Genomic DNA, 13,285 nt, shown 5'->3' with positions numbered 1-13,285 from the left:
GCCCTAAAATTTGTGGGTTAAATGACTGTAATAGCCTTAGACAAAACATTTTTTGACATTTTTAACAAAATAAGTTAATATCGTAATCTCGTGGTAATCTCGCGATATTACACGAGAGTAAGAGATATCTCGAGATATCAGCTGAGATTTGAAAAAACAGTTATTACCCCCGCTAGTCTCATTTTTGGTACTTGATATTGTAATCTAGTAAGAGATTAAGAGATATCTTTAGAGATTGACAACAATGTAGATAACACATCAAATTGGCGTCCATGAAGACATGACATAAGCAACCTGGGTAACAGAATTTAATAAGTGACGAATCTGGCTGAAAGCAGAGCACAAGGGTGATGATCAAGACACCCTGAGTTAAGAAAGTAGAGGCAACAAACCAAGTCAAATTCAATAATTACAAGATGAAAACCCCTCTACTGAAGAACATGAATCTTAGAAAGGACGTGCATAATTCCTCATGCAACGCAGACTAGATACTTAAGTGCTTTGAGAATGCTACAACAAATGTTATTTACTTATATTTGTGTATGTTATATGTAAATAAGGATCGTAGAATGCTACAACAAGGGCTCGATCTAGACAAGGTGCTAAAACTAAAACTGACTCCTTCAAACATTGTTTGAAAAGGAAATCTGTTGCACCATTATCACTGCACAAAAGGAGAAAGCTGACTGTCGAATTAAAAGATTCCTTATCCTACAACAGCTTAAATCCTTCCTTGGATGAAATGCTTACTCCTCCACATCATCAAAGTTCATCCAAAGATCACGATGAAGGGGATTCACACATCTTTTATAACATAAGCTCTGATAGCGAAGAGAAAAGTCATCATGACTCTCCTACTTAAGGTATGAAAAACACAAGAAAGGGGGGTTTGAAAAGGGTTTTACGTTTAAAAACTTTCCCTCTAAGATTTCAACAAATCTTCTCGGTTTCAAGAACACAAAGTGTAAAAGATAAAGGGATGAGAAAAGCACACAAGTGTTTTATCCTAGTTCACTTGATAAATCCCTCAAGCTAATCCAGTCCACCCATTAAGGTGATTTCTTCCTTCGTAGAATGAATGTAATTTTATAATCAAAGATTGTTATAGCTGGATTAGCACACCTTGCTCAGTGACTAACAAATCTAAGAACTGGCAACACTAAGACAAACAAGTCTTAGTCTTCTCAAGAAATCTGACCTCACTGGTCTCTTAAGGAACTACAAACAGATTGTAGAAGGTTTGGGTTTACAAAGAGTTGCTTCTTGTTCTATCCTGAGAACATTGAATGGGGGTAGAGTACCCAAAGTGTGAGGAGAGTGATACGAATGTGTTAGAGAGAGAAGTTCTAACCGCTAAAGAGAGAGAATAACTAAATTTCAATATGAATACCCTGGGGTCTCGCCCAGTCCACAAGTCCACAAGACACCGAGCTCGAAGCATGAGAGCTAAGTGTGTCTTTAAAGCAAAAAGACTTAAGGCGAAAACCATAAGAGACTAATCAATTCTAAAACCTAGGGCGTTTAACAAAATGAGCAACAGTAGCCAACATGGCCTGGTGAGTAAAGCTTTTAAAATCTATATTTTAGACTTCTTGTTGTGTTCCCCCTTTCCCGGGCGAGTAGAGTCCACGAGCAGTCTTGTGTCAATGGAATTTGGTCCGCTCGCCCTATCACTGCTACACACGTGCTTTGAATCGTGACACTTTGACATGTGTCGAGCCTTTGCCAAGCGTCGCGCCTTGAAGTAGCGCTAAGGTCAGCAAATCCACCGAATCCCAACTGCTATCTCTGAAACGTCCCTTCAAATAGTGGTAAAGCCTGACAATTTGAATTCAAACCAATCAGCCTCAACTGTTGTAACTTTTCATTTAATGCACTGCCCTCGTTTCCCGAAAACCACTCCACGCTTCCTTGAGTAATCATTCCACCTTTGTCATGATAAGACACGATTCCCCAACCGTTTCTTATATCAATTTTTAAATTCCTCTTTCTTCTCTCATTCACCGCTTCTGGAATTCTAACAGTTTGCTGACAACTTTGCATCCTCTACCCTTTCGTCCTTAACCTTCTTTGTTAGCGAAAAATGACTCCCCAACACCGCATCAAAGGATCTTCTCGACCCCGCAACGCCGCTCAAGCGTACCCCGCTACGGTTATCCTTCCCCCCGCCGGGGGGTTCCCCTTAATGAAAATGAGAAAAACGCTTTTTGGCACCAAATCTTCTCCACCCTTCCCCTGTCTACAACTCGGGAACCCACTCAAGGGGCCATCTGTCAACCCTCTGAGTTGTCCACTAACAAGTCCAACGCCGAGTTGGCCTGCCAGGCCGGAGGGTTCTTGTAACACCCCGATTTCGGTGGCGTCACTTTAGTAACCAAAAAGAAAATAAAGCGGAAAAACGTGAATATTTTTTTCGATTGTTTAAATAAAAAGACTTGTCGAAATAAAGACTCCACATCGAAAGATTAACATAACTAATGTACAAATATATTTACAGTCCCCGCTGTAAGTAGCAAGCCACGTCACGAGTAACCTCCAGTGACGGGAAAGTAACAGAAAGTAACTGAGAGTAGTGCCCGTGGACAAATATGTACAAACCAAAGTAAAAGTCAAGTATTCGAAATACAGTCCTCCAAACGAAAGTAAGTCAGCCCAAAACGGCCTAAACAAGACCACCTAGTCCGATCAACTCTCTGTGATACACACAAAGCCACAACGCGAGGGTCAACTCACAAAATATAATAGATATTACAAGCAACATGTTAAGAATAAGGGGTATATATATATATATATATATAAAAGTTATGTATTGCCTACCCTAAGGTATATACATAGCATGTTTATCAACATCAAATCGTCAAGATACATAACGATGTTTATCAACATCAAATCACAAATAACAAATAAATCTTCGACACATCAACAAATATAGCTAGGTGCATGGCGTGCCAATGCAATGTTGTAAGACCCAAGATTTTAAGCTTAGGATAAGTGGAAGAGATTTCCATTTACGATTAGGATTGATGTATTGTGAAGGGAAACCTGAACTAGAGTTTACCAAATGAAATAAATTTATGAAGGAGAAAGTTCAGGAAAAGTCAAAGGATTGCATCATGATCGATAAAAGTTATAGCACGATCGTTACACGCTTAAACCTAGGTCAGAAACCCTAGTATATAGCTAATTTTCACTTTTAGGCACGATGGCAGTTAATTCCAAAAATCTTCAGAGAAATGTTAGAACTTCTCTTTTTCCATATATCACAATCGTTTCGAGGCGAAACTCTAGGATCTACGAACGTCCGATTCCAATCATCGGAAGTTTGCCGAAACCGAATCCCTGGTATTTCAAAACCCTAGAATTTCTCGACAATGAAGACTTTATCTATTCAGAGGTTCAAATGAATATTCCACACGCGAACACCCATTTCTCTTGATGATTTCAATCTTTCTTCAGAAGGAAGTTTTCCATTCCGACATTCGATGCAAAAAGCAACTTATCGGGTAAAATAGTTTTATACCGATTATGCATTAGTCGCTAAAAATACAAGGAGGCTTCATTTTAGTTTTGGAATTCTTTCGCCAAAACCTATCTTAGAATTCATGGAGAATGACGCCGGAAAAATCAGAATCGCGAAACTTTCATTTTCCCGCGATTTGCCATCTTCTATATATAGCAAGCAAGTGAGAAGAAATCACAAAACTCCACCATTTTCTACCCACCAAGGCCGCGAGTTTGAGAGGAGAGGAGGAGGAGAAGATTTTCTTCATTTCTTGCTTGATCGTCGATCAATCAGTTGCTACTTCAAGGCTTCGAGGTATAGTCGCTAATCCTTACCTCTGATCGCTTTTTCCATAGCTTTTCTGTAGACTTTTCTGAGCTGATAGTTTATGGGTTTTTGCAAAACTATCCTGAATCTTTCATTTCTGATTCTAAACCTCTTCTATATGTGCCCAAGATCACTTCTGCCGGATTAGATTTTCCGTTATGTCGCCGGAATTCCGCCGGAATCAATTTTAGCCTTAAATGCCCATTTTTGGAGTTTTTGAGGTAAAGCTTTAACCTTTAGGCTAAAAACTATCGCCTTAGCTTAGTGTTAGTAGGATTAGTTGTCATAAACGTCGTTAGTAACGTCCCTGCAAAATTTGGTTTTTGGGATTTCAGTTTTGAAATTTCTAAGTTAAAAATCATGACCAAAATACCCCTGCGACAGTTTTTGATCCGATAATTTTTCCGAGTTCAGAATACCCTTAGTTACGGCTTATGAAAGCATAGGAACCAAGTTTGATCGAAGAAAAATCGAGCCCCATAATTGCACAAAGTGGCCGAGCCCTATTAGGGGGGAGGAGGAAATTTCCTTTTCCGAAAACTTGTCTTTTCGCGCTAGATTATCGTACCTTAGAGTATAGATTACTTCGAGTAACCTTAGTAAGTATCGATAGCTTAGTTTTCGATAGATTCTGATAGTATTTCTGTGGTTTTGCTCTAAAGGTGATTTTGAGGAATTCCCAGAGGAGCAAGCCTTTGATTGTGAACAAGTGTTAGGAGATCGTCCTGGAGAATCTACAGGTGAGGGCTTCTCACTGAATCTCTAGTTAATGCTTAGGGTCGATGTTTCGACATTGTTTACTGTTTATGCACTGGAATTGTGTGTGATTGGAAAATGTTTTCTGAGGCTTCGGCTGACAATGTAGATGATTCATCTACTGAATGTTTTTGAGATTGTCTTACATGCTATGTGCTATGTGGGTAATCTAGGATGTGTGGTGCATGCTTTATATGCTAAGTGCTAAGTGTTTATGATGCGATTTATTGATATATGACATGTTGTTGATTGTGATGATTTATATATGCTCTGTACTGGAATCTGAGATTCTGAATGGTGAGAATAGCGGGCAGGTCATGCCGATTTTATTTTGAGAGTTTTGAGAAAGTTTGATAGGATGAACGTGGTTCGGGCCTTAATTTTGTTTAGTGGATCGAGACATCCTCTGGAAGCGACTTGGGATTGGGAGATCCTGAAAATGTATAAGACTTGCGATAAGACAAAATGGAATCTATTTTATAAAGAAAATTCATAAGACCTTAAAAAACCTCAAAATCTTTAAGTAATGATAACAACCTCGAAGGAAGGCATTGGAAGTCAAATCATAGTTTTGGAAAAACGAGGAGTGTCGTCGGATCCAAGTGTAGCGTTTGTTGTTGTGCTGTTGGAGCAGCGTTTTGTTTGTTGTGCTGTTGGAGCAGCGTTTGTTGTCGTGCTGTTGGAGCAGCGTTTGTTGTTGTGCTGTTGGAGCAGCGTTTGTTTGTTGTGCTGTTGGAGCAGCGTTTGTTGTTGTGCTGTTGGAGCAGCGTTTGTTGTTGTGCTGTTGGAGCAGCTATGTGTTGTTGTGAAGTGTGTCTTTTGGTCGCAGAATCGACTTTACCTTAGGGTAAGCTTTTAGAGACTTTAACTTCCCTAGAACACGTGGCGACGTGTCGAGTGAGGACGGAGACGTTGTTTGACTAATCATTTTGCATACATGCAACATTAATGAGGTATTAACACAGGACGTACTCTGGACCTCGTCGGTTTCCAAAATGGTCATAAGACCCGGAATGCCGTGGAAGAGCGTTTGTAGACGTCTCTTGTAGCAGACCGAAATGGCAGACCTACGGGTTTACTGCTGATCTGGCTACCTTTGTGTGGTGTAAGAGGCACGCGGGCCGAAATGGCTCCACCGTGGCTGGTGTTAGGGCTGATCCGTTTGATGTCCATCCCTTTCCGGAATGCATGTGGTTAACTGGGTTAGCCTGCATATCATTTCATGCAACATGCATACTGACTTAGTGATGAGTGTGTTTGATACTTGTTAATTCTATTTGAGGCATGTTAACTGTGATTTATCGTCGTTTATATTCATCATGAGATATGCAACCCTAGGATGTTATCCCTAGCTAAAAGCCTAAGTGGCTATCCTATTATCTGTATCTATCCTTGCTATTATTTACATAATTCTTTGGAGTTGACCCTCGCGTCTTCTGTGTGTGCTTTGGCGAACAAACGCCCTTTGTCAGATGTCTTTGGCGGACTAGTTCACGACGGTTCACCCTTCGGGGGAAACTAGAGTTGGGATGCTGGAACAGGAGCGCATCGCGATAGCGAGCGGAGGACGGAGGATGTACCTAGACTTAGTCGTTCTGGATTCAGATTCGGACGACGATCACGCTAGCATGTAGGATTGAGTGTTAGTGTGAGCTCCTCGAGATGGGATTAGTGTAGGAGTAGAGTCTTAGCTCTGAACATCATTTGTTTCATTCGGGACAGGGTAGTTTCCCACCTATAGCTTTTTGTGTGGTTTCGTTACGGGATTCACAGAGAGTTGGTTGGACTTAGGAAGTCTTGTTTCAGGCCGATGGGCCAGCTTATTCTCATTTTGAGGGATAGTGTTGCGGACACTTAACCTTTTCTTTTGGTTTGTACTTTTGCCTACGGGCGCTACTCTTCTATTACCCGTCACTGGAGGTTCACTCGTGACGAGGTTGCTACTTACAGCGGGGGCTGTTTATATATTGTATATTAGTTTTATTACTTTTCGCACTTGGGTTTTATTTATTTCAGTCTTGTCTTAGTTATAATCGGAAAAAAAAATATATTCACGTTTTTCCGCATTAAGTTTACTTTTGGTTACTAAAGTGACGCCACCGAAATCGGGGTGTTACAAATGTCATGCTCAAAAGATGATCCGGATAAAATGTCACCATCTCGATGGATGGGACAAGCCAAGCATCTCGCTCCGCTAAAGCATCTCGCTTTTATGAAGCATCTCGCTCCTCTGAAGCAGCACGCTCCTGTGAAGCATCTCGCTTCAATGAAGCATCTCGCTCTGATGTAGTGCGGTCTGAGATCATCCTTCGAAAAGCCTCATGCTCCCCAGAAAATGTATGCATGATGCAATATGGTTTGCCAAACAATGAATCGTCCTCACCAAGGCACGCGTGTCTAGCTAGAGTACATTGTCTCTACAATACCCTAAGGTAAACAAAGAAGTGCTAGTCGCACTTGGTAACTTTCCTAGTCACTTTGGCTCACCGTCTCGATGGCCAACCAAACTGCTCAACGAGCAAAAGAATGCATCTCGCACTCAGTGACTTTTCAAGTTACTTTGGCTCACCAGCTCGATGGGCAAACAACTGATCAACATTTCGAGAGAATGCTGCTCGCATTCAGTGACTTCTCGTCACAACAGCTCATCCTCTTGATGATTGAACCAAATGCTCAAGGATCAAGGAGTGTCATCCGCACTCAATGACTGTCCCAGTCACAACGCTAGGATCACCGACACTTCCTGTTTTCAAACTTATTTCAAATCCTAAGTCTTTTCCAAGAAATTGTTAGTACTATTTGAAGATGTTCTATCGTTGGTTAATGCATTATGAATTTCATTTATGAAGTCAAGTTTCGTTTCTCTTTTGTTCCAAAACTCTATAAGTAAAAAGATCCCAATAAACCCAAGTAATTCCCCGGGAAGGTCTCGATCCTAAAATGACTATGGCTTAGACCTCCGGTCAGAGCCTGCCTAACATTTCCCAAACCTCGTCATTAGCATGGCATAACATCACGTTTTCCCCACACTCCGAAATCATATAATCAAGTACTATCTCAAATCAGTACAATTCAATAGAGCATATGAAAAACATCATAAACTCAGCAGAAATAATGGCATATAGCTCAGCTCAATATTCAAACATAGCAACAGTCAAATCATAAACATATATCAACACATCCTATGATTAACCACTTAGCACGTAGCATGTGAATCAATCAACGATTATAATCAATTAGCAACACATATGTCGGTCGAAGCCCCAGAAGTCGGAGACACACGTCTCTATTGATTAACAACGACATAAGCCTCAGAAAACATTTGCCAGATCACATAATCATACAAAGGCATAAACAATAAATCAAGTCGAATTGGTCGACGCCTAAAACATTAGCTAGCAAGGTAAGTTGCCCTCACCTCTAGTTCCTCCAGAATCACCGTGTAAGTCACGCTCACAAGCTTGCTCAGTCAAGCCCAAGGTTTCCACAAACGAACCTTAGAGCAAGCAAAGCAAAAATCGATCAAAATAAGTCCGTACAATCGAAACATTACTAACTAACGTTTAGACAAAGCTCAAGAAGCTTCAGAGTACAACATTTAGGCACGGATGGAAGGCTATCCCCGAATGGATGAGTTTTGACTCAATTCAAATTTTGTACAAAAACACTTTATTCGCTAAAACGTGCATAACTCGAGCTACCGAACTCGGAATGACACGAAACCGACGCCAAAATTTCGACAATTGAAAGGGCTACACTATAACTCAGGTCATACAGACCCAAAAATTATTTTTGGATACGGTACCATAGCAAATAAGTTTCGGCCACTATCAAAATAGGGTTTCCCGATCTTTTTCTTCTATCTAATTCAATTCCTAGGTATTCTTAGGCGATATCTAGGCCAGGGAAACTCTCAGAAAAATTTTAGAATTCGAAATGCGACTAGGGATCTTTTGGTCAAGATTTTTAGCTCGGAAACTCAAAGTCGGAATTTCGAAAAAAAAATTTGATGGGGTTGTCCCTAACAATGTTTATGACAACTAATCCTACTGGCACTAAGCTTAGTCGAGAGTTTTTAATCCAAAGAACGAAGCTTTGGTCAGAAAATGGGTATTTTCACAAAATTGAAGCTCCGCAACGATTCGGCGATATTTGTCGAATTACAACTGGATAATCGTGCTCTTAGGTTAGTAGAGAATAGGTTTTGACAGAGAAATCAAGTTATTTGGACAGTTTTACAAAAAGCTCAAAACTTTGAGCACAGAAAGACATAGAGAAAAGCGACAGAATTTACGATCACATGTAAGGAATAGCATCAGAACCTTGAGGTCTACGCGTAGCAACGAACAGAGCGACGATCAGGCTAGAATCAGTAAAAATCTCCTTCTCCCTCCTTCCTCTTGAGCTCCCAGGTTTAGCAATGGGAATGGTGAGAAAATTTGATTTTTCTTGCTATTTATAGATGATGGAAAACGCAGGAAAATAAAAAATTCGCGATTCCGATTTTTCCTTTGCGTTCCTCTATGAATTATAAGATAGAATCCGGCGACAGAATTCCAGAACTCGAAACAGGTCTCTTGGAATTTAAACAAACGATTCACTAACGGTGTTAAACGATTTAACCCGAAAAATTACTTTTTGCAGTTGGTGTCGGATGAGAAAACTTCCTCCTGTAGAAAGATTGAAAACATCGAAAGAAATGGGTGTACGCGTGTGGAATCTTCGTTTGAAGCTCCGAATAGAAAAAGTCTTCATCAACAGTTTACTTTAAGGTTTTTGAGTTATCAGGGGTTCAGTTTCGGCAAACTTCCGAGAATTGAAATCGATCGTTTGTACATTCTAGAGTTTCGTGTCAAAACACTCGTCATGGAAAGGAATAAGAGAAATTATTATATTCCTCTAAATATTTTTGAATTCCGCTTCTACAGTACTTTAAGAGCAGATTAGCCCTTTACTACCGCTTTCGCCCTAAGGCGGAAATGAATAAGACTCGTGCTACAGCTTATAGCGACTTTAATACCATTCTTAGTCTTTTCCTGAACCTTCTCCTTCATATATTTATTTCAGGTTTCCTTCACGATACATCGAAACCTCATCTTGAGTATGAATTTAATTAATTTATTCTAAGCTTAAAAACTTGGGTCTCACAGTTCTGCCACGAGAAGTCCCTTGAGGATGCCCTCATCACCGGCCGAGGCTTGGTCATCCACCGTCCCTGGAAGTGCCGCGCAATCGAGCAAGGCGCGGAACAGCCCCACTTCTTCTACGTTTATGAGTATTTCTTCCTTGATCTGAGAATCAAACTACCTTTCTCTCCCTTCCTCTATCAGGTTATGAGGGAGATCAACGTAGCCCCGTGCCAACTTCATTTGAACACCTGGGCCTTCATTCGTTGCTTCGAGATTCTCTGTAACGCCATTGGTCTTGAAGCGAAAACCTCCTATTTTTTCTATTTCTACAGCGTGGAGCCGAAATCCTTGAAGACCGAAAATCCTGGGTGGATTTCTCTGAAATCCCGTACGGGCCGGCAGCGCCTCCATCCTTTCAAGAGTAACATCAAGAGGGGGCCTGGGCGCCGATACTTTTGCATAATCGTGCACTTCACCTATCCTGAAGCTTTCACCCGCCGGGACGGGGCTGCTCTGTTCCCTTTCTATTGTTCCCATTTTTTGTTTAGTTTAATTTACGCACGGTTTCGTAGCAAATTTCCGCCTTGTGATCGCCTCGTCGCCTTTTGGGCCTCGTTTAAATTTTCCTCCGTCGTTTAGGCTTTGTTTCTCCTTTCGCGCTCGTGTAGCGATTTTGAAGGTGTGGCAAAGAAACTAGGACTTTCGCTCAGTTTTTAACTGAGGCTTTTCTTCACACCAATATTTCTCGTAAGAACAGGTGCGACCTTGGCGGTTTTGTCCCGTCAAGGACTTACATTGCTAGGGGCCCAATGGCCATATGGGTTTACCCAGACTTACGCCTAGTTTATGTTCTCGCCCATATTTCGGGGAGGCCTCGTATTCCCAGATTTCGGGGAGACTAAGGGGATAAGAGACCCACCCCATTTTGGGGATAAGTCGCTTTCCCACACACATCGCTAACGAGAGGTCAGCGCTTCGCGCCGGACTTTCCCGGAGCAATCCCCGGACATCAAGGTCGTGTTGGGATTGCCACCTTCGGGGAATTTTTCCCACCGAGCGAACGTGACATGTTAATTGAGTTGCTATTTGGATAGCACCGGTTCGCGCCGGACTTTCCCGGAGCAATCCCCAGACATCAAGGTCGTGTTGGGATTGCCACCTTCGGGGAATTTTTCCCACCGAGTGGTCATTTCTTTGCAGATTGAGTTAGGAGTATTGATGGTGAATATCCTTTTATATTTCATTCGTAAAAGATTTTTGTACATTGAGGGATGCCTCATTAAAAAACTCCCGAGATGGAGAAAAAGAGTGCATCGTTATTTTTGGTCCTATTCCTTCTGATCTTGTTCCTCGGCTGCATCCTCGCCCCTGTTGCCAAGCCTCCAAGCTCCCAAGTCAAAGTATTACGCCCAGCACCTCGCCCTTCGTGCCTGACGTACTCGCCACCCACTCACTGCTGTTGCGGAGTTGCCTTTCTCGCCAGCTTGCCTCTAATTCACTCTCTCGTTCATTCCACTTGGCTTTTTTGTTCTCGAGGGTCATTGTTCTCGCCGACTTCCACTGTTTTGTCCTAGCCCTTCCCTTACTCATGCTGCGTGTGAGACCCTAGTTTTTAAGCTTAGAATAGGGGATGAAATTACTATTCACGATTAGGTTTGATGTATCGTGAAGGGAAACCTGAACAAGTGTTTATCGAATGGAATAAATTTATGAAGGAGAAAGTTCAGGAAAAGGCTAAGGATTGTATCAAAGTCGATAAAAGTTATAAGACAAGTAGTATTCGCTTATACCTAGGGCGAGAGCGTCAGTAAACGACTAATTTGCACTTAAGGACACGATGGAAACTAATTCCAAAGATCTTCAGAGAAATGTTAGAACTTCTCTTAATCCTTCCATGACAAGCGTTTCGATGCGAAACCCTGGAATGCACGAACGTCCGATTCTAATTCTCGGAGGTTTGCCGAAACTAAAACCCTGATAGCTCAAGAAACCTAAAATAAACGGTTGATGAAGACTTTTTCTATTCGGAGCTTCAAACGAAGATTCCGCACGCGTACACCTATTTCTCTCGATCTTTCCAATCTTTCTTCAGAAAGAAGTTTTCTCATCCGACATCCACTGCAAAAAGTAGTTTTTCGGGTAAAATATATTTACACCGACTTTGGATCGTTTGCCTTAATTCCAAGAAACCTATTTTGAGTTTTGGAATTCTGTCGCCAGAACCTATCTTAGAATTCACGGAGGATGGCGCAGGAAAAATCGGAATCGCGAAATTTTCATTTTTCCGCATTTTCCATTCCCTATAAATATGAGAAAAAAACCAAAACTCTTCACCATTTTCATCACCAAACCCGCGAGCAAGTGGAGAAGGAGGGGAGAAGAGATTTTTCGCCGATTCTTGCCTGATCGTTACATCGACAGTTGCTACTTGAAGATCTCGAGGTATAGATGCTATTCCTTACTTCTGATCGTCAATTCTGTCGTTTTTCTCTATGTCTTTCTGTACAAAGTTTTGAGCTTTTTGCAAAACTGTCCAAATAACTTCATCTTTCTATCTAAACCTCTTCCCTGCGTGCCCAAGATCATGTTTAGTGGATTACATTTTGCCGATTCTCGCCGAACTGCCGCCGAGTTTCAATTCTGCTTGAAATACCCATTTTTGGCTAAAGTTTCGCCCTTTAGGCTTAAAACTCTCGACTGAGCTTAGTGTCACTAGGATTAGTCGCCATAAACGTCGTTGGTGACGTCCCCATCCAATTTGTTTTTCGAATTTCCAATTTTGAAATTCTGAGCTAAAAATATTGACCAAAATACCCCTGCGACAGTTTTCGATACGATAATTTTTCCGAGTTTTGATTCGCCTTAGTTACGACTAATGATAACCTAGGAACCAAGTTTGTGTGGCCGAGAGCACTCCAAGGGGGGGGGGAGAAAAATTCCTTTTTCAAAACTTGTCCTATCGCGTTAGATTATCGTACTTCGGAGTATATGCTACTTCGTGTAACCTTAGTAAGTATTGGTTGCTGAGTTTCTGATTGATTGTGATTGAATTCTGTGGTTTTTGCTCTAAGGTTCATTTGAGGAATTCCAAGGAGAGGAAGGGGGAGATTGTGAAGGAACGTTGCAGGATAACACTGGAGGAGCTACAGGTGAGGGCTACTCACTAAATACTAGTTAATGCCTTAGGTGTCAACGAATCCGACTTGATTTATTGTTTATGCACTTGTTTGTGTTTGACTGGGAAATGTTTTCTGAGGCTTCGGCTGACAATGATGATTATTCATCTCTGGATTGTTTTTGAGATTGATTCATATGCTATGTGCTAAATGGTTAATCTAGGATGTGTTGATAATGATCTATATGCTATGTGCTAAATGGTTAATCTAGGATGTGTTGATATATGCGCCATGACTGTCGGATTGTGCTAACTTGATTATGCAATTACACATATATCTGCTGTACTTCAGAGTGAGGATAACAGGCAGTTATGCCAAATTTATCATGAGATTTTGGGAAAGTTTGACGGGACGAACGGAGGTTCGGGCCTTGTTATTGTTTTAGTGGATCGAGA

This window comes from Lotus japonicus, chromosome 4 (assembly GCF_012489685.1).
Source record: "Lotus japonicus ecotype B-129 chromosome 4, LjGifu_v1.2".
Taxonomy (NCBI): Eukaryota; Viridiplantae; Streptophyta; class Magnoliopsida; order Fabales; family Fabaceae; genus Lotus; species Lotus japonicus.
This window is presented reverse-complemented; position numbering follows the sequence as displayed.